The sequence below is a fragment of the Phacochoerus africanus genome, chromosome 6, assembly GCF_016906955.1.
Source record: "Phacochoerus africanus isolate WHEZ1 chromosome 6, ROS_Pafr_v1, whole genome shotgun sequence".
In the NCBI taxonomy this organism is placed as follows: Eukaryota; Metazoa; Chordata; class Mammalia; order Artiodactyla; family Suidae; genus Phacochoerus; species Phacochoerus africanus.
The window spans coordinates 2449900-2471394 of record NC_062549.1 but is presented as its reverse complement, the minus strand read 5'-3'; the positions used below and the strand labels follow the sequence as shown (position 1 = coordinate 2471394).

General features: G+C 56.7%; 1 protein-coding gene across 1 annotated transcript in view; it reads right to left on the bottom strand.

The window, feature by feature from the left end:
* The window catches only part of SLC45A4 (solute carrier family 45 member 4), a 79556-nt gene extending 64204 nt beyond the window's left edge, over window positions 1–15352 (bottom strand). The window contains exon 1 of the mRNA XM_047783146.1: window positions 15313–15352. The gene's annotated coding sequence lies outside the window, so the exon portion shown is untranslated. The remainder of the gene's footprint in view (window positions 1–15312) is intronic.
* Between the last annotated feature and the right edge of the window lie 6143 nt (window positions 15353–21495).

Genomic DNA, 21495 nt, shown 5'->3' with positions numbered 1-21495 from the left:
GCGCTCACAGGGAGGGCCGGCCGCTGAAGGAGCACACGGGGGAACCCAAGGGGTAAGGGGCACCACGCAGTGGTGCAGCTGCCAGGTGGGGGTGGGGAGCAAGTGAGGCCTGCGCTTCCTCCTTTGAAGGAAGGAACGGGAGCCCGGCCTGACCAAAAATACGAGTTTTGGGGAGTTCCCATCATTGCTCAGTGGTTAGTGATCCCGACTAGTATCCATGAGGACGCGGGGCCTCGCTCAGTGGGTTAAGGTCCCGGCGTTGCTGGGGCTGTGGGGTAGGCTGCGGCTGTAGCTCCGACTGGACCCCTAGCCTGGGAACCTCCATATGCCGCGGGTGTGGCCCTAAAAAAACCAAAAAAAAAAAAATCTTCGTTTCAATCCACCTTTCACACTAACAGCCAGCATCAGAGGGAGGCATAAAGTCCCAAAGAAGTGATCTGCCTCGTGGCTTCCCATTCAGACAAGATTCTAATCTCTACCCACAGATGAGGTCACAGATCGCTGAGAATTATCAGGAACTGCTGCCTTCTCTTTATCTGAAGAGTAGGAAGAGGTGATTTTCTAAGTGGGTAGAGGCTCGGTTCTTCCCAGCTTAAAGGAGCTGGGCCAGAAAGATCACACGTCCTGTCTCGAGAGGAACGAAGTGGCCTGGCTCCGGAGGCCTCCAGGGTCCCCGGTGGTGACGGCCTCTGCAGACGGGCCTGGAGGGGGCCGGAAAGAGACTCGGGGTGAAGCAGGCCCCCTGCCAGCCCTCCCACTCCTCCAAGTTGGGAGCCAGTCAGGTGCCTTCTCTGCCCAGTGTGCCCGGGATGCAGGGGACCAGGGAATCCCTGGCACTGCAGCTTCAGAGCCCCCATCACGGCCCGAAGAACCATGCTGTCCCTCACATTATCACGAAAAGGAGCTGGTGGGGACTGGAACCCTGACAGCCGGACATCCCCCCCAAAGACTTTAAATAAAATTCCCACGACGAGACTAGACCGTATGTCATACACCCTCCATGTATAATTATGTGTGTCACATACAGTATGTTACACTACGTGATAAGTACATATCACACATCACGATAGGTAATTTACATAACGCACACGTCTGATAGACGGTATCGTTCTGACCCTATGCAAGTGACCACACCCGCCTCTCTGTGGCCGTGCAGGGTGGGTCCCAGGACCCCCCACAGGCACGCCGGTCCCTCAGACTAGAAAGCCGCACAGTGCCGCCGGCCATGGGCGCGGAACCTGTGGACCCCACATACGGGGCAGTGGGGACAGAGGTCTAGCCCAGTGGCCCTGTTCAGGGCTTCTCGGCACTGACACCACGGTCCCTCGAGCTGAGGCGGCGAGCCTGACCCTTCTGCCTCGGCTGGGCTCCGGCAGGAACTCTAGCCGCCGCCCCAAGTCTGCTCTCAGTGTGACATTGCGCAGTTCTCCGGGATAACCTTGACTCTCCGGGGCTCGAGCTGCTGATTTTAACTACCCTACATTCCCTGCAAAGTAAACTGGAGCATCCCGACCTCACCATCACAACAAGCTCCCACCCTTCAGACCCTCCAGCGCCTGGGGTGGACACCCGAGGGCGACGGCCAGCTGCCACTCATCCTGGGCACAGCAGCCAGGCAACAGGGTGAGTCAGTGCCCTGGGGACTGATCTCCAGCACCGCCCCTCGGGGAGAGGCCAGCCGGCGCCAGCCCGCCCTGCAGCTGCCTGGGGACAGAGCAGGCAGGCCACCCTGCAGGGTCTGGGAGGGCCACTCCCGGCGATGTTAGGAGCCCCGCGAACACTAGCTAACACACACACACACAGAGTGATGTCTCTCCACATTTTTGTGAGAGAGGTCCATAACCTTCACGAGATTCCCAAACAGGGGTGAGCCACCCCAGCTGGAGAAACAGGAGGGGGGATGTCACGTCCTCGCTCAACTGGCCAAAGGGGTTTCTACACGGCATGACTGTTACACCATCTTTTCGTAAGTTTTAAAAGTCAAGTTCCTTTTGTAAGTTCCTTTAGAATTTGATTGGGCAATGGAGGTTCAAACCAACAAACAAAAAAAGGCAGACAGAAACAAAGATACAGAAAAAGACATATTCTAAACTCAGGAAAGACAAGGACCAGCCCAGATTATTATAGAGCTGAGAATTTTCTGAAGCTCACACACACACTTGGTGACATGAGAAAGTAAAGATCAAACCACAATTCCTAGAATTGATCCTAAAGAAACAGACAAAAGTACAAACCACCACTGGCAAGTAACACGACTGTCATTCTGTCAGGTGAAATAACGTCAGCCAGGCAAGGCCCGGGTCCGGAGGAATCCTGCATAAATGTTACTTACTTGGCTCGCCAGGGTGAGGACGAGCTCATTTTGAACCTTCCGTATATTGCATTAGCTCATTCATTTTGAAAAGCAACCCAGGACAGAACGAGCTGGGGAGGGACCAAGTGAGAAAAAACAGGTCAGCAAAACACTGGTCTCACATTTCATAACTGAACACGAGCCTCAATCTGATCTGCACGCGGACTCGAGACAAGCAGCCTGGCCACACCTGCCTCGCCGCGGTTCCTGAGCTGTCCGTGGGCGCTGGGTGCCAGGCCCTAGGCCCTCAGTTCGGACCCCGACTTAGCCCAGCTCCTATTCTCGTCCAGCCTCTGTGTGCCCAGTGCTCCGTGTCACCGCACCCAAAGGGCCCACAAGCTGCCAAGCGTACAATGGAGCCCACATGCAGCCCCAGGAAAGGAAAAAAGGGCCCACGCACACCCCAGTAAGGTCAGACCGGGGACCAGGGCCCCCTGGCCATTCGGCCGGGGACTCTCAGCTACACCTTCAGCGCCCAGCAAACAGAGACCCAGGCCAGGCAGCAGGAAAGCCCACTCTGCCCAGGGCCCGTGCAGGAGGGCTGGGCTCCAGGCTCTCGTTGACAGGCCACCACTGGCTGGCCAGGCCCCTCCGAAGGAGGCCACCCTGTCTCCTACAGACCAGCCCCCTCGCACGTGGTCCCACCACTGCTCCTTCTGTGCCTGGCCCAGAGGCGGAAGGCTCCCAGCGGTAGCCAGGCCTGGCAGTGGGGTCACCCCCACTGCTGGTGTCCCTCAGCCCCGCCCACCCTCTGCACAGCCTGAACTCTCCTGGCCCTGCTCGTGGATACCACCTGCTTCCTGCCACCAGCAGGAAGAAAGAGAATACCGCTCCATGTCGCTGACACCCGTGCAGCCACCCTGGGCACTTTCTGAACTTCTGGGAACTTTCTGAAGTGCTTGATCAATCTGTTATCAGATCGAGATAAAACCCATCGGCCTTGAAAGCGACCCTCAGCTGCAGGACAGTAAGGAGGATGCAGAAACGGACGCACAAGGCCAGTGTGCCCTCCAGGCCCAAACAGCACGTGACTCGTCAGAACTGGGCGTCAGACACCACGTCCACGCAGTCCATGCCGTCGCCCGGCCCATGCAGAGAAAACTCCGCACCAACTGCCTGAGCGGGTCCCATCAGACCAACGATGTGGGGAGCTCTGCCCAGCGTCAGACGAAGAAGCACAAGGCACGGCTGCAGCCAGGCTCGTGGGTTCCCACCGGGTCTGGCCTCCTGTGTCGTGGGCGGGGACAGGGATGCTTGGCAGTAAGTCCTGCGTGTCTAAGACAGTTCTGCAGTTTTAAAAAGTGAAAATCTAGACATGATCTCTGGGGTGAAAATCTGCTGACAAGTGAAACGAATGGTTTGAAACAAAGGTTGAGAATGAATTCCCGTCGTGGCTCAGTGTGGTGACGACCCAACTAACATCCACGAGGACGCGGGTTCGATCCCCGGCGTTGCCATGAGCTGTGGCGTAGGTCAAAGACGTGGCTCGGATCTGGCATTGCTATGGCTGTGGGGTCCCGGCCAGCAGCTGTAGCTCCCATTGGACCCCTGGCCTGGGAACCTCCATATGCCACGGGTGTGGCCTTAAAAAGAAAGAAAAAAAAGTTTGAGAAATCTTGGATTGGAGCTTAACCAGCTGGTGGCAAGAATAAGAACCGGCCGGGCCAAAGTCTCACCAGGAGGATGCTGAGACCCCTCCCCTGCTCCCTGCCGCCAGCGTGGTATTCGACCAGGGCCCAGAGGCACAGGCCTCCTGCCTCTAGCCCCCAAAACATGGGTGAGAGGTCAGGGGTCGCTGGACACGGGTCTTCTCCGCCTGAGGGAGCGTCTCCAGCAAGTGCTCATCAGCACTGGGCCCCTGGTCCAGCCATGACTCTAGAACTCCAGTGGCGGGGACCGCCACGGCAGGGTGGGGACCGCCACGGCGGAATGGGACAAGCCACATCCCCCACAGGGGGTGTTGGCTCACTGAACCTGAGACACCACACAGCACACCCGACGTGAATGGGACCCTGCTTAGAGGACAGATCTGCCTGGAGAGTGGGGCCACTCCGGGGCCTCACGGGGACCCACTCCACATACTCCAAGGACACCCAGGCCACGAGGGACGCCAGCCGCTTCCCCAGGCTGGGCGGCACGGGATGAGATGACTCTCAGGTCACAGTGTGCTGAGCACCCCTGGGGGCCAGCCCACACCCAGGCCTCCCTCTCCTATCCTCCAGGGCACTCCCAGTGGCCCGTTCCACAGGACAGGGACAAAAGCAGGGAAGTGGCAGGTAGGGACCCAGACACTCCGTGGAGCAGGGCACAGGCCTGCAGGCTCCACGCTTCGGCCATCCACATAGGCTTCAGCGGCCACCAAGCCTAGACATCTGTCTTCTGGTGTCCAGGGAGGGAAGCGGGCATGTACCACCACGCGACAGCCAGGAGAGCGGCCCTGGCCATCCAGGGCCACAGGGCGCAGTGCAAGAGAGCCACAGGAGACAGCGGGGAGCCCAGAAGAACCAGGGAGCGTGGCTGGCCCAGGAGGACCTGTGGGTGCTCCCAGGGCTTCGGGCATCCCAAGCTCCCCTGGTCTATGACCGCTGTGCCTGTTTTGAGGTGGGGACCCTGAGGTTAAGCAGTGGGTCCCGAGTCAGAGTCCCACGGCAGGCAGTGGGTCCAGTCTCTGCAGGACCTGGCGCCTCCTTGCTCCGGGCCTCAGCTTCCTCGCTGCAATTGGCCGGCAGGTACAGCCCAAGGTCGGGCACCCCGGAACACGCAGAGCCACGGCTTTCCAGTTAGGTGAGCCGAGGCCCGTCCCTTGAGCCCATTAATAAAGAGAAGGCTATCTCTCTCTCTCTCTCTCTTTTTTTTTTTTTGCCTTTTCTGGGGCCGCTCCCACGGCATATGGAGGTTCCCAGGCTAGGGGTCCCATCGGAGGTGTAGCCGTCAGCCTACACCACAGCCACAGCAATGAGAGATCCGAGCCACGTCTGTGACCTACACCACAGTTCATGGCAACGCCGGATCCTTAACCCACTGATCAAGGCCAGGGATTGAACCCACAACCTCATGGTTCCTAGTCAGATTCGTTAACCACTGAGCCACGAGGGGAACTCCTCATGTTCAAAATGAGGATAATCGCTCATCAAGGGCTGTTTTAAATTTAAATGTCACGAGAAGCTGGGTGTGTAAAGCTCTCAGCGCTCAACAGACACAGGCCTTCAACAGACACAGGCCTTCGCTGTAACCTGCCCTGTAGGCGTGTGATGGGCCGCCGGGCAGAGAAGCCAGCCTGGAGCACCCACCTTCCCGGGCTGGGCCGGCTTCACCAAGCACCAGCCTCGCACTATCTCCTGAGCTGCCCAAGAGCCCTCACCACAGCAAGGGGGCACCGGGACCCTGAGACCAGGAGACAGGAAAGCAGGCCAGGAAAGCAGCTGAGTGGGCAGGGAGGGACACACCCTGACCAGGGCTGGGGGCTCGGTCAGTCCATGTGCAAATGCACTTAAGCCACATCTAATCCTGGATCAAGCGCACGGTGCTGAAGGCAGCCCCTCCCATCAACTGAGCCATAGGGGGCAGGCGCAGCGGACAGTGGGCAGGCACAGAGGGCAGGTGCAGTGGGCAGGTGCAGTGGACAGGCACAGCGGGTGGATGCAGAGGGCAGGCATAGAGAGGCCTGTGAATACCACACTTAGTACAGAGCATTTCTGCTGCAAGGTTCTGAGAAGTTCAAGGACTACACAGCAGCCAACAGTGCATCTTGCCCCACCCCCCTGGCTCTGGAGCAGAGCTCCTGCCCCTCCCAGAAGTCCAGGGGGTCAGGCTCTGGCAAGGCCACCATCCAAGCTCCATGATGACTCTTTCCTGGCGGCATCCCTGGCCACATCATCACTTATTAATATAGATGCCGTGGAAGGTACGTCCCACCATCCAAAGCAGCAGCCGCATCCTCAGGCCCCGACAGTCAGGCTTTGTCTCTTCCTAAAAGCCTCCACTTCTGAGAAGTCTTCCCTGAATGGGCTCAGCTGAAGGTGGTAATAATTCTCTTGCGTGTTGGACCAGCACTGAGTCCTCGCTCATTTGTGTATCATTCTTCAGCTGTCACCTCTCTGCTTAGGCTAAATCTGCTTTTGCATCTCGCACTGTCCCTGGCACATTCTCTGGAAGAGGTATTATTCAGTCAGGACACAGATTTCCAGGTGGGTCACTTAAGGGCTCTGGGCCTCAGTTTTCCCATCTATAGAGTGGGGACACCACCCTCCTGCAGAGCAGTCAGCAAATTCACAAGTTAACCCTGAATCTCACTGGCATGTCACACACAACCTGGCCCAAGGTCTGCGCTCACAGGTGCCTGATGAGGGCATCCAGGGGACTCTTGGGGGCTGCAAAGACCCCATCGACACTCAGAGGACGGGGGGCGCCCAGGCACCCCAAAGCCACCAGGCGCTGAGGGTGAGCCCCACTCATCAGAGCTGATGACAAAAGCCCCAGGCTCAGCTCACACGGCGGCCTCGCTAGAAGTTCAGGAGCTTGTCCCTGCAGATTCCTCCCCCAAAACCCCACATCCCAGCCACCCCCTGTTCAGGCTGCTAAAGTCAAGGGCACCCTGGACTGTCACCAAACACGAGTGGGTTGGGAGGGCAAGCAGGGCAGTGGGCGGTGCCGTGAGGGGCAGACCTGGGACCCCAGCCTGCATCCCCAGGACTCCGAGCCCAGGCAGACGTGTGCAGGAATAAAGCCCTGGACCGACTAGGTTCTGAGAGGCCTTGAGGAAATCCATATTAAAACTGTCCAAAGTCTTTCCCCAGGCTGTACGGTAACTGGACAGGAAGCACAGCCTTCACTCACTCGGCTTCCAGACTCTCCCAGACCCACACGACGGAAGCAAAGGCGTGTCTCGGCTGGACGACCTCAAACGGCCCGTCTCCCCTGGGGCCCTTATCGCTGCACAGCCTCTTCTGCAGAAGTTGCTCAAACAGCTGGGAATCAACCAAGGACTGATAACTAGCCAGTGGCCCTGCCTGTCTGTCCCCAAGCCCCCGAGACCCTGGCCGGCGCGCCCCACGCACCTGCACCTCCGCACGAGGCTTCTGTCTCTCCTCACCCGCTCCTTCACTTGCTGAAAAAAAACGCTCCCAATTTTATTTTGCATTTGGTTGAACATCATTCACCCTGGGAAAATTCACTCTTTTCTACGCAGTCACAGCACTGAAGAGAAAATCACCATCCCCAAACTTCAGAAACGTGCATGTTCTTGATGCACCTGCAAGCCCTGCTGGTCATCAGGGTGGCGGCGTCCCGCACCCAGAGGCCTCGGGCCCAGCGCCCCCGTGGGTGAGCTCTAGCGTTTGCCCTGTGTGACTGTGGGCAAGTGGCTTAACCTCTCTGTGCCTCTGTTTCCTCCCTGTAAAATGCAGCCCAGCCCTGGCCGGGTTCTGTCAGGAAATGAGCAGAGGGCTCTACAAGGCGCCCAGCCCTCTGCGCTATTTCTCGGGGCCAGCTATGTGTCAGGAACAAATACAGAGGCTGAAGCTGGGAGCAATGGGCAGCTTCTGGCCAAGTCACAAAGCCAGGGATGGCATAACACGGGCTCCATGATGTTCCTGCTGCAGAATAAGGCACAGGGCCCTTCCTGAGCCTCTTAAGAATTAAGAACACTAGACATCCGAATAATCCAAGGATGAGCTGGCGAGACACGTTGCCAACAGGCCTGAGCTTTCCTCGGGCTTCCCTGTCCCACCAGGCTCACCATCAAAGAACCAGACAGCTTCGACCCCGCAGCCCCTCCCCAGCCCCAATCACAGCTGCTTCCAATGGCTCGCAGAATCATGGAGAAGGTCTGGCTCCATCCAGCAGAGGGTAGCGGTGTGCAGAGCGTGCGGGGTCAGCCAAGCTTTGATTTTTTTTTTTTTTTTTTAGGGCCACGCTCGTGGCATATGGAGGTTCCCAGGCTAGGGGTCCAATCGGAGCTGTAGCCACCAGCCTACGCCACAGCCACAGCCACGCAGGGTCCCAGCCGCATCTGTAACCGACACCACAGCTCACCCAACACTGGGTCCTTAACCCACTGAGCAAGGCCAAGGATCGAACCTGCAACCTCATGGTTCCTAGGTGGATTCGGTAACCACTGAGCCCAATGGGAAGTCCTCCCCCACCAAGCTTTTAATGCAACGGTTTTACAAAAGCAATGTGAAAAACCCAGTAACGGTTACTCCAGCTCCTGCGCGAGACAGGCGCGCCGGAGTCAAGCCCCGAGTGAGACAGGAGTCCCCGGAGCAACTGAGCCCGCTGTGCGGGGCCTCGGCAGCCTGTTCTCTGAGAGCAGCCAGGCCTGTCTCTAAGCCCTGCCCTAAGAGCCTTAATCCTTGATTTTAGAATCAAGGCCTGAAAGGCCAAGGAGTGAGGACAGGGCTGTGTGCTCAGAGATCAGAGGAGGCGCCCCTCTGGGGCTTTTCACGAAGGGCCCACGTCAGACTATCTAGAGAGACCCCAGGACGCGATCCCGGAACAAGCGGCTCCCTTCACTTAGCTCTGGAAACAAAGGCACAGCCTCTCCATCTGAGGACACACACTGTCCCTGGAGGTCTACAAGGCCACGTTTGAGGGGAAGCATCCTGAAGTGGGTTCTGAAGGGCTGGACCTGAGGACAGGAGACAGTGAGACGTGAGCCTGACCCACAAGAGCACATCCAGAGCCGGGCGAGCAGCCTGTCCTCTTCCCCACCCCGGGCAGGTACCGGCCAGGGCTCCTGTGTGCCAGGCGCCACATACCTAGGTATTTCCTGCTTTGGGGCATGAAGGCAGAGCAACCTGTTGTTTTGTTTTGTTTTTGTCTCTTCTAGGGCCGCACCCACGGCATATGGCGGTTCCCAGGCTAAGGTTCTAATCAGAGCTGCAGCAGCCAGCCTACACCACAGCCACAGCCACACAGGACCTGAGCCTCATCTGCGACCCACACCACAGCTCACGGCAACGCCGGATCCTTAACCCAATGAGCAAGGCCAGGGATCAAACACCGCAACCTTATGGTTCCTAGTCAGATTCGTCAACCACTGAGCCACGACGGGAATGCCTTGTCTTTTAATTAAGAAACTTATTTTCCTATCAAATTTCAGTTGGCTGGGGCCTCCCACGCAGCTCTGGAAGCCTCAGGCCGCGTGGGGCACCTGCAAACCCCCACCCACTGGGCCCCCAACCGTCTTCAGAATGCAGAGCCCAGCCAACAGCAGCTTCCAACCTCTTTCGGGAAAATTAAAATTTAACCCAAAGCACAATTCCATAGGCTTAAATTTTAACCCAACCACATAAAAACGCATTGCCTGGAACCAAAACACATTTATGACATGTGTCATCTTCCGCCCCGTCACACGGCCCATCAGAAAACACGCAGTTAGGTATAAAGGGACAGAGTTCATCACTGACGTGGCCATGAAGGGAGTGACGACGGCTCCTGACACCCCCCATGCAGCAAGCAGTCCCGTGAGCGGCAGCACTTTAAAGCCGGTGTGCAAAGGCAAAGGGGTCCTCGGGGTCCTCGGCTGGGGGTGACGCAGACTCAGTTTACCGACAGGCCGGGGGTGGAAGTCCCAGCCCCTCCACTCAGGGCAGGTCCCCTCGGCAACAAGGACAGGTGGATAATTCCTCCTACTGAGGCACCTTAAAGGGACCCCCCCCCCACCAGCCCTTTAAGACACGCTCCTCGGATGTATTTTTATTCTGTGCATCTGGGAACTTCTTTTCTTTTCTAACGGCCGCACCTGTAGCACACGGCCATTCCCAAGCCGGGGACTGAATCCGAGCTGCACCTGTGACCTAAGCCACAGCTGCAGCAACAGCAGCTCCTCTGACCCACTGCGCCGGGGCCAGGGATCAAACCCACGCCTCGCCAGCAACCTGAGCCACTGTAGTCAGATTCTTAACCCCTGAACCACAGCGGGAACTCCCTCGGTGATTATGGAGCTCAACAGGACATTTTCACTTCTGTCATCAATTCTGTAGTGATAATATTTACAGTGAGAGAAAAATTATTCTGGATTGAGTTAACACAGCCTCATGATCACAGAAATGTTTTCTGTATGTTCCTGTAAACTTTTGTGATGGAGAAGCGAGAAGAATCAATAAAAGGCTTTCAAATATAAAAGTGCACCACATTAGAATAAAATTCCTCACAGGAAAATGGAGCAGACAGACAAGCTGAGAAAGAAAAAAAGATGCAGACGTTACAACAGTTAAGAACCATTTGCTCCTTTTTTAAAGGGGGTTGGTGGGTTAGCAACCCATTCGAGTAGTTCACATTGGAAATTTTTAAGAGCAATGTAATAGTTATTTTAAAGGTCTGTGTTGGAGTTCCCACTGTGGCCCAGTGGGTTAATGATCCAGCTTGTCTCTGAAGGCGCCGGTTTGAGCCCCGGTCTCACGAAGTGGGTTAAGGATTCAGCACTGCTGCAGCTGTGGTGTAGGCAGCAGCTCCGGCTTGGATTCGATCCCTGACCCGGAAACCTCCATATGCTGCAGGTGCAGCTGAAAAAAAAAGGCGGGGGGGACTTAAAAAACAAATGTCTATGTTTACAGTAAACTCAAACCTACATCTTTTACAGCTACTTAATATTAGCAAGAAAAAGTTGAGATGTCAACTTAAAAAGGTAGCCATAGTTTCTCCAAAGTTCTTTTACAGAACAGGTGCAAAAACGTCTGAAGAGCTCTGCTCTAAGGCGGTCGAACTCGGAAACAGCCCTAACGTAAGCGGCCACGACGAACAAAGCGCTGCCTTCCACGACCTCACGGGTGCCCCCACGCCCACACCCTCTGCAAAAACAAGTTCATCCCCTGCGTGAGATGACGAAACCCCTCCCCTCAAAGTAACTGATGGAGAAATAGTCTCTTCCCTTTCCAAACCAAAAATCATTCTTTTTTTTTTTTTTGAATAAATACATTTTCCTAAAACAGTAACTTAAATGCTGGCAAGGAGGAGCTTATTTCTGGTTCTCTGGTCTTGCAGGGTCCAAACAGCTGTTGAAAACTGTGCGGGAAGATCTGGCTGTAAAGGCACATCTGGACCAGATAAGCACAGCCTTCCAACCCCTCTTTATCTGTTTTAGGGTTTGCTATATGAATTCTGCACTCAAGATTTTCCTCGCTGTGAAATGGGAAGAATTTGGTCGCCGAACAATTCAACAGGCTCCAGCGTTTAAAAGGCAGAACCCCGGGAGAGACCCTCCAGCCAACTCCAAAAACTCAAAAGCGGCTAGCCCCACACAATCCGAGGCTGGAAGGTCCTTTTGCAGGCAGCAAAATAAAGCACCTCTCGGGCCGGTTCAGGAAGGCAGTTTTCTTCTCACCGCCAGCAGGATCCTTCAACAGGTCTGGGAGGAGGCAGAGGCAAACACCCACGGCCCAGGTGGAACAAAGCTTCCCTCCCCCGGGCTTCAGGCCAAGCAGAGGCGGGAGGGCAAGGCAGCCGCGCTCAGCAAGCTGAAAAGCTGCGAGGGGGTCCCCTTGGGACAGCCAGCACTTGGGGGCTCACAGCCTCTGCTACGGACCCTGGTGACCTCTATCTCCAACTGGGGTTCCAACTGGCCAAAGAGAAACTCAGCACTCCTCTCCACCTCGGGACCTGCCTCCTGTCCCATCCCCTCGCTCAAAAAGCTGGCAGGGTGTTTAACCCGAGATGAGCAGCACAAGTGGCCGGGACTGGCTGATGCCCCCCCACACACACCCCCGGGCTAAGGCGGGAAGATGGCACTGCAGCAGGAGCCAGGTGTGAAAGGCGCGCGTGAGCGCCAGGAAACAACGGGTCACGCTGCTGCCCTGCAAACCTGTGGCTCTTAATCTTCTTAAAGCGCCGTCTACAGAGGCAGGTTCACAAATACCATCAGGCCCCCAGCGAACGTTTCCAGCGTCACCGCTGCCCAAAGGGGAGGGGACTGACGCCTGTGCACACACAGCGCTCGGACTGGGGGCACAGAGGCCACCTTTGCAAGCAGCTAAAAGGTCCACGAGCTCCCAGGTCACCAAAAGTGCCTTATTTCACAAAGCCTTAGCGTTAGATTAAAAAAAAAAAAAAAGCAAGCCCCTCGAAGGATATTTCGAAAGTCCCACGTTTTAAAAGATCCTTGTTCATTGATTTCGGTGGGGCAATTAAGCGAATCCAAACAAGGGGAGCTTGTCTGGGTGCGGGTGGGGGAGGGGCCGCGGGCCGGGCCTCCGCCTGGGAGCCCGGGAGCCCCTGCAGACGGTGGCCGACGGGCTCCTGCCCGGGGGTCCTCCCCCGCCTTCTGTGTGGCGGCTCTTCAGCTGGGAGGCTTCTTCCCTCTGGTCAGATTTCCACTCCGCAAAGCTAAAATGCTCTCATGTTTCCTGGCCTGGAGTCCAGGCAGCCCTTCTAACGGGGCTTCACTGCGTGCACCTTCGCCAACGGAATTATGTCCTGATCCAAAAAAAAAAAACAAAAAAAAACTGGGAAAGCAGAGGCGGTGAGCGTGGAGCAGCGTCCTCACCCACCCTCTGCAGGAACACGGCTTCCAGCGCGTTCCGGCTCCACAAATTACAGACCGGGCTCTGCCAGGGCTGTTTCCGAGGAGGGCACTGGCAATTTGGGGTTGTCTGCCACCTACGGCGCTCGCCAGTCACCCTCACTCCGTGCCAGGCCCAAAGGCTAGTAGTCACAACCACCCTTCTGGCTGCATAGGGCTGGGCTTCTGGGCTCCACAGGACAAGGGGCAGAGGGTGCAGGTGAGTGACAGGGACAAAGGGACACCACGGTTATAAAATGACAGCAAAGCCCAGACCCCAGCGAGGCCATCCGCTTTCCTTCTCCCCATCCCTCTGACAACATGGGTCAAACCGATCCAACACCACGTAACCTAAACGCAGGCTACATACCCCCAGGGGTTCCCTTCCTCCACCTGGGAGCGGGGAGCTGCCGCTACCGCAGCTCCTCCTCCCCTGCAGACCTCAGGGCGGGATCTCCCGGCTCTGGGAGGGCAGGGTCCCGTTCCCAGGCTCCTCCCACCCCTCCCCACTCTCCGACCAGCAAAGTTGAGGGCAGAGAGAGGCCCAAGCCGTTAAGAGCTGCAAGCCTCCTCGGAGATGACCCAGTCCAAGCTCTGCTCTGCCTTCACGATGCGACACCACGGGCCAAGGCTGCAGCACACAGCTCTGCAAGGGAAGGAGTCAACTCCCAAAGGCCCAGAGCCCCCCTGGGGGACGCCCAGTCCACACACACCCATTACTAAATACCTAATATGCATCTCAAATGATCCCCTTCTTTCCCTTACAGCTGCTGCCCATAAAAAACAATGAGCCAGAATGGGACTGAAATTCCTGATCTTTAAAACCACCTACTCCCCATCCTCTCTCCAGAAACACTAACCTCCACGCTCCAGCATCATCCCAGCTGGGGCCCCCGTAGCTCCAGGCCACAGTTGCTGCCCCTCCCCACCTTCAAGGGGATTGTGTGAGATCTCTCCCAAGCATCTAGTAAACTTTCTTGCAAAACATAATTCAGATCTAGTAGAAAAGTGAGATTATTCGTTTTTTAAAGGAAGCTGGCGCTCCGGATGCCCAGTCACGTTACACTTCTCCATCAGTAAACCAACCCTCTGGCTTTTTATTTTCTTCCTTTTTCTCCTACTACAAGCACAAACAAGACAGATGGAAGAGTCCCCCTTAGCCTACCTGTCTGTTGTTGAAGGGAGAAGAGGGGACACCTGGAGGGCAGGGCAGGGCAGGCTCGCATAATGCCGGGAAGATCCACCTGGGTTTTCCCAGGGGAAACAGGCTGACGATCATTTGAGACACCACACCCCCCAACCCACCCCCCGCCAAACAAGTGCTTCAATCACTCATCTTCTAACCCTTCCTCCCTTCCCAGGGATCAGGCTAAAGATGCCCCCAAAACCAGGAGCAACAGGGCCCCTTCTCCTGGAGTCAGTTGGGGTTTCCGATGGTGCTGGGCGGCTCAGTCTGACCCATCAGTGCCCCCATTCGGAAAGCAAAAAAATCTCCCACTCCCTAGCAGCTCAAGTGCCCCCTGGACACACACACCAAGAAATCATGATGAATGGTTAACTGGGAGGCTGTGCTTCTCCCAAGCCACTGCCCCTCCCGTTGTGACATACCTCCCCTGAAAAGCCCTTTGCTGGAATGTTTTTCCCAGGAACCCCATCAAAAGCAACACACCTTGGGGACGAATGGGTTAAGCTCAACAGCGCTAGGAGGGCGAGGCAGCACTGGGAAGGGAAAGCCGTGCAGAGATGCAGATAAATGTGCAGGACTTCTGCAGGGCAGAGACGCTGGACCTGGATGCACGGATGCACTGGCCCTTCTCCTCCAGACAGCTTGGAGGCAGGAAACAGAGGTGTCTTCAAAGGGACAGACCAGAGGACAGTGCAGATAAGGCAAAAACACTGGCAGTGCCGCGGTAGGGTAGCTCGGAGCCCCAAGTGTGGAAGCCTGGCTAGGCGTGCTGGGGGGGTACGCGTGCTGGGGAAGGAGGGGTTCAGACAGTGGGGACAGAAGATGAACTCTCAGAAGTTGGCCATGTCAGGCCGAGGGCGCAGAGCAGGGTCTGGATCTAGGGGCCAGGCGCCAGGCTTCCCTCCGGGTAGAGTAACCCGAGAAGATGGGGGTGGGGGACGCTGAGGGGTGCGACCGGGGAAGGGTCCACGGGAAGGTGCACATTGCGAGGAGGGGCCCGGGAAGCTCCAGTAGGTTGGGGAGGTTAGAGACGAGATGGGGCAGGTGCAGTCCGAGCGAAGGGAGGGAGCAAAGAACGGGGGTGGGTGTCCGGGCGGGACAAGGCGCCCGGCAGCGGCGCAGGGGCCCCTTCCCCAGGGAAGAGATGCTGGGCGAGCCGGGAGCGGGACCTGGAGCTCGAGGCAGCGGCCGCGCGGCAGTGGGGGTGGGGAGCGGCAGGTGCCGGGCGGCCAGGTGCGGGGCCGGGGGTGGTGGGCCGGCCGGGCGGCCGCTCACCTGTCTCCTCCGGCCGGGGCCGCGGGGCGGCGGCGCGGCGGGGCGGCCGAGCCGGGCCGGGCGGGGACGGCGGGGGCGCGGCGCTCCGGGGGCGGCGGCAAAGGGGCCCAGCGGCGGCTGCTCCTCGGCCGGCCGGCCGGGCGGGCGGTCAGTCTGCGAGCGACGCGGGCGCGGAGAGAGCGCTGCGAGGCTGCGGCCGGCTCGCGGGGACAACGCCGCTTTATCAGGTCGGAAACAGCCGCCGCGCGCCGCTTCCGCTGACGCAGCGCCGGCCTGCGCTCATGACTATGCAGCAGCCGCCGCGGGAGGTCGAGGCGGGGCCCGGGTCGCACACGCCCATTGGTCGGGGTGCGCCCCGCCCACCTCTCCGCCCCGCCCCGTCGGCCGAGGCCCCGCCCCTGGGCCGGCCCCTCCCCGGACCGCGTCCCGCCTCCCGCCTCGGGGGAGGGGCTGCTTCGTGCCCCCAGCCCCGGCTCCTCCCGGCTCGAGCGCCAGATCCTCACCGAGAGCCCTGACCCAGCCCCGACTCCGGCTGGGTCCCTCTCGGTGGCCGCTGGAGGGGGAACCTGCCGCCCCCGCCTCTCCCCCTTTCACCCCGCTCCTCGTCCTCCCCAAACCCCTTCCTCTCGGAGGGGCCGGGAGAGCCTAGCCTAGCTTCCTCTAATTGCCCCCCTCAGCGGGTGACTGGCAGGGTGGGCTCCGCCCCCAGGTGCGACAGCAAACAACCTGCTCAAGGTTTTCCCTACCTCTCCCAGGGCCATGTCCTCCTCCCCACACCTCCACCACCTTCCAAAGCTCAGGGCGCCCCCGTCCCCTGCCCTTCCAGCGGATGAGCGCGCTATGGAGCTGGGCTAGACCCCGGGCCGGAACCTTCCACTCGCGGCCTGAACACAGGCCAAGGGCACCAATCCGGTATCACCCAGCAAGCCTGAGTGGCTGTAATCCCTAGGACGCGGGTGCTGGGAACCCCTGGGGACAAGGTCAGGGAAGGCAGCTTGATAAACAGAGAAACAGATGATATAATGGGTTGAGATCAGACAGCCCTGTGCCCATGCCAGGGTTTAAGTGGCTTTGGAGAAATTACTTCACCTCACAGAGCCTCCGTGTTTTCATCTGTAATATAGAGATTGTAAAGTGCATCGCATGGGGTTGCTGAAGGGATTTAGAGATAAAAGGTGCCCTGCACGACTTCCAGAGCAGTAAAAATGGGCAAATCTGACAATACTAAGTGTTGGCAAGGTAGAGGAGCAACTGGAACTCTCACACCCAGATTGGAGGAGGGGGATGAAAAGTGATGCAGTCACCTTGGAAATCCGTTGGGAAGTACTTGGTTCTATGTAAACCCTAGGACCTCCTTATATGATCCTGTTTCTGTTCATGGCAGCACTGTTTGGAATAGTCAGAAAGTAGAAATTACCCAAATGCCCCTCAATCACAGTATGGGGAGTTCTCACTGTGGTTCCATGGGTTAAGGACCCCATGTAGTCTCCATGAGGATGCAGGTTCCATCCCTGGCCTTGCTCAGGGGGTTAAGCATCTGGCAATGCCATGACTGTGGCATCAGCTGCAGCTCTGATTCAACCCCTAGCCCAAGAACTTTGGGCAGCCATAAAACAAAAGAAATAGTATAGTATGGATATACAAATTATGATACATTCACACAATGCATTGACAACAGACAATCTATAAATACATACAATATGGACGGCTCTCACACACAATTTTGGGGGAGGGAGCCAGACCCTAAAACATGGAGTATCCTGGTATATAAATTATAGCAATGTATAAAATGGTGGCAGAAGTCAGCAGGGTGATTAACCTTGGAGGGAGGGGTGCAAGAATCAGGACACGAGAGCATCTGGGATGCTGACTATGTGAATATGTTCAGTTTATGAAATTTTCTCCAGCTGCACATTCATCATTTGTGTGACTTTCCATATGTATGGGATGCTTCAATAAGGGATTAATAAGAACCTCAGGAAGATAAACATAAAGAGCCTAAAGTGGCACCTGACACATCGCACGCGCGTGCTTGAAACTGTTTATCGACCGCCCCTGCTGACAGAGGATGGAGGCAGAAGCCACTCCAGCTGTCCTGCGTGTCATCTACATGGCGTTGGTCACCTTACTTCACCTTTCCAAGTCCTCATCTGTAAATGAGACATCTGATAACACCGAGCTCAAGTCATCTTGTGGGTCAAATAGTGCTTTTTAAAAAGACTTGATACAGAAGTTCCTGCTGTGGCTCAGCAGGTTAAGAACCCAACTAGGAACCATGAGGAGGCGGGTTTGATCCCTGGCTTCACTCAGGGGGTGAAGGATCTAGCGTTGCCGTGAGCTGTGGTGTAGGTCGCAGACACAGCTCGGATCCCGAGTTGCTATGGCTGTGGTGTAGGCAGGCAGCTACAGCTCCGTTTGACCCCTAGCCTGGGAACTTCCATATGCTGCAGATGTGGCCCTAAAAAGAAGAAGAAGAAGAAAAAAAAAAGACTTGATACTGTAAGGGGTACAGCGCGAGGACTTAATAATTTTAATTGTTCACCAAACACTAAATGCTGGTGATTTTTGAATCTTCCTTATTTCATTCAATCAGCAATTAATTCCTGAGTGGCTTTGAGCCACGTACCACACCAGGTTCTAGGATGAGAGCTGGCAACAAGATCTGCTCTGTGGCCTTAAGGATCCCGTAGTGGAACCAGAAACACAAACACCCATCCACCATGGAGCAGATATGTGAACTGTGATGTATTCACACAATGAAACGGCAATGATGACCGTGCAGCTTACTAGCTGCCACAGCCACGGAGCCCAGCATAAGCTCTGACCTGTAGTCACTCCATAAATATTTTGTTTGTTTGTTTTGCTTTTTTTTTTCTTTTTTAAGGGCTGCACCTGCAGCTTATGGAAGTTCCTAGGCTTAGGGGTGGAATCAGAGCTGCAGCTGCTGGCCTCCACCACAGCCACAGCAACGTGGAATCCAAGCTGCATCTGTGACTTACCCCACAGCTCACGGCAATGCCGGATCCTTAACCCACAGAGTGAGGCCCGGAATCGAACCTACTCCTCACAAATACTAGCAAGATTTGTTTCCACTGGGCCACAACAGGAACTCATGTAAATGTTTCTGGAAAAGTAAATAAATGCATGGGATGTGGAGATGGACGGATTTCCTTCTGTTGTCTGGACCTCCACAGGTCAGCCCAAATCTGCATGTGCCCTGACACTGCACGTGAGCCCACGCATGTGTGCGTGCATGTACGTGTGCACGCCTGAGCATGAGGGCCAGGGGCAGGTCCACTCTGCCAGCACTCCATCCCAGCCTAGCCAGCGGGGGCCCATCTAAGTGCCACCAGCAAGAAAGGTCTGAGGACTGCAGGTCTGCATCCTTCAAATTCATCTTGAAGCCCTACCCCCAAAGGGACGGTGTTTGGTGTGGGGGGGGGGGTGAGTCTGTGGCCAGTGGCCTCTCCATCCAGCGGCCCAGGGTGGCCCGGGAACAGGGCTGGCAGAGGCCCCACCAAGCTTCTGCTCACCGCCCCCCCATTTTATTTTTTGAGGGCCATACCTGCGGCATATGGAGTTTCTCAAGCTAGGGATCTAATTGGAGCGAGAGCCGCTGGCCTACACCACAGGCACAGCAACTCGGGATCCAAGCCACGTCTGCAACCTACACCACAGCTCACGGCAACACCGAATCCTTAACCCACTGAGCGAGATCAGGGATTGAACCCACAACCTCACGGTTACTAGTCAGGTTTGCTAACCACTGAGCCACTACGGGAACTCCCTTTTTTCTTTTTTTTTTTTTTTTTTTTGCTTTTTAGTGCCGCACCTGTGGCATATGGAGATTCCCACATTAGGGGTCAAATTGGAGCTACAGCTGCTGGCCACGGCCACAGCCACAGCCACGCAGGATCCGAGCTGTGTCAGCGACCTACACCACAGCTTACAGCAACGCCAGATCCTTAACCCACTGAGCAAGGCCAGGGATCGAACCCGCACCCTCATGGATCTTAGTCAGGTTCGTTAACCCCTGAGCTACGAAGGGAACTCCAGCTCACCCCCTCTTGAGTGGCTGGGGCCCTGTCCTGTGAAGAGAGAGCTGGACAGGTGAAGCCCTCTTGTCCTGGACGCTGGCCTGGCGCGTGAGCAGGATGTGTGTGGACACCTGTCACGGTCGCACAGGTCCTGTGCGCGAAGAGCTCCACACCTGCTGTGCAACTGTCGCTCTTCGCGTTCTCCATAGTCTTAAACAAAAGACAGAGCCAATCCTGTGTCTTCATTTGTAAGCGCAGTGTCGCCGTCGCTACTTCTGCAACCTTGCCTTCTGCCCACCTCACCTGGGGACCCTCGTAGCAGGGCTCGCTCCTCCTCCATGGCCCAGTAGGGCCCAAGAACCACAAAACTCTAACCTTAACCATTTCTGGAGGTTTTGCCAGGAATCACTTCCTCCAGGAAGCCCTCCCAGAGGCCCTGCTTTGGAGGAGTGAGCGGCCCCCTCCCGTGAGCTCTGAGGCACTCTGCCTCTTCACAAACCCCTACTCTAACTGAGCACTCTCTGCCTCTCTAGTGGTCTGTGAGCCCTGTGCAAGAGACGGATACCAGGCCAGGTTCACTGATACAGCCCAGAGCCTGCCCACAGTAGGGCTGCAGACATGTTTGGATGAAGAGGGTAACAGAGTAGAGAGAGAGAAAAGGAATTTCTAGGAGTTCCCGTCATGGCTCGGGGTTAACGAATCTGACTAGCTACCATGAGGTTGCGGGTTCGATTCCTGGCCTTGCTCAGTGAGCTGAGGATCCGGTGTTGCCGTGAACTTTGGTATAAGTCACAGACATGGCTCGGATCCCGCGTTGCTGTGGCTCTGGCGTAGGCCAGCAGCTACAGCTCCGATTCGACCCCTAGCCTGGGAACCTCCATATGCCGCGGGAGTGGCCCTAGAAGAGGTAGAAAGACAAAAAAAAAAAAAAAAGGAATTTCTTCTTTAGGGCCGGTACAGACTCTGGGAGGTCCACAGACCCCTAACACAGCATGAGCCAACCTTGATCTGGCACCTGCTGAGGACCAGCCCTCTGTGTGTTCCCCAGAGTCACATGTCTACAAAGGTCACATGCTTTCATCTTCATCCTGTGAACCCATCTGGCGCATGACACCTGCAGCAGAGGGCATGAGGCCCCTGTGACCTTAGCATCTCTGATCCCGGTGCCAGGAGACGGGGGGGGGGGGGACCCTGGCCGAGGAGAGGTAGGAGGAAGGGGCAAGATTCAGGGCAGGTCAGGGTTTGGGGAGTGGAGGCATGACAGACAGGCTCAGGGGTCCCAGGGCCTGCGTTTGAACTTTGACTTCATTGTAAAGAAGCCTGAGTCTGTGAAATGGAGGGCACCTTACCTCGAGAAGGTGGCGGGGTCAGGAGCACAGCTGCGTCTGGGCTGAACCCCTGGCCCTGGTCTGACCTGCTCCCCGACCCCGCGCCCGTCACCTCAGCTCCCTCAGCTCCCAGGAGGGTAGAGACAGACCCTGCCTCGCAGCGCGTTTGAGGAATCGGTGATTCTGTACCCATCAGTGACAGGCACTGCGCAGCAGCTGGACCAGTAACGAGCTGCTGTGCCTGAGCCTGGGGTGGCTCAGATTTCATTGGGATTGAAGCAATCAGCTTGCTCCTTAACCGAGGGCCTACTGTGCCCCAGGCCGCTTCCCCACTTTTCAGACCCCTTTAGGGAACTGAACCCAGGACTCTCCTGAGACTTCCGACTACACAGGGACAGCACCTGAGGGGGAGCCCAGGAGGGGGAAAAGAGCCTGCAAGCTGAGACGTGTGCCAGCTGGACCCCCTGCGTGGACGCCTCCTAGGCTCCTTTGCAAACCTCCCTTTTGTTTTTTGTTTTTTTTTCAGGATTCAGCAGATGAAGTTCCTGAGCCAGGGTCAGATCCGCAGTTGCCCGGCCTACACCGGATCCTTTAACCCACCCCCCTTTGGTATTTTAAGCAACACGCACTTTTAAAAACAAACGCTTTTGCCAAGTCCCAGGATCTCGGGACTCATTTATCGCCAGGTATTGCTGAGCGTCTGCTCTGAGCCGGGCCAGGTTCTCGGGGTGCTGGTTTGCCGCTGTCTGCCTGACGGCCGCCCTTCCCCCAAAGCAGAGTCCAGGGACAGAATCCCCCTCCGCCACTTCCCTGAGAGT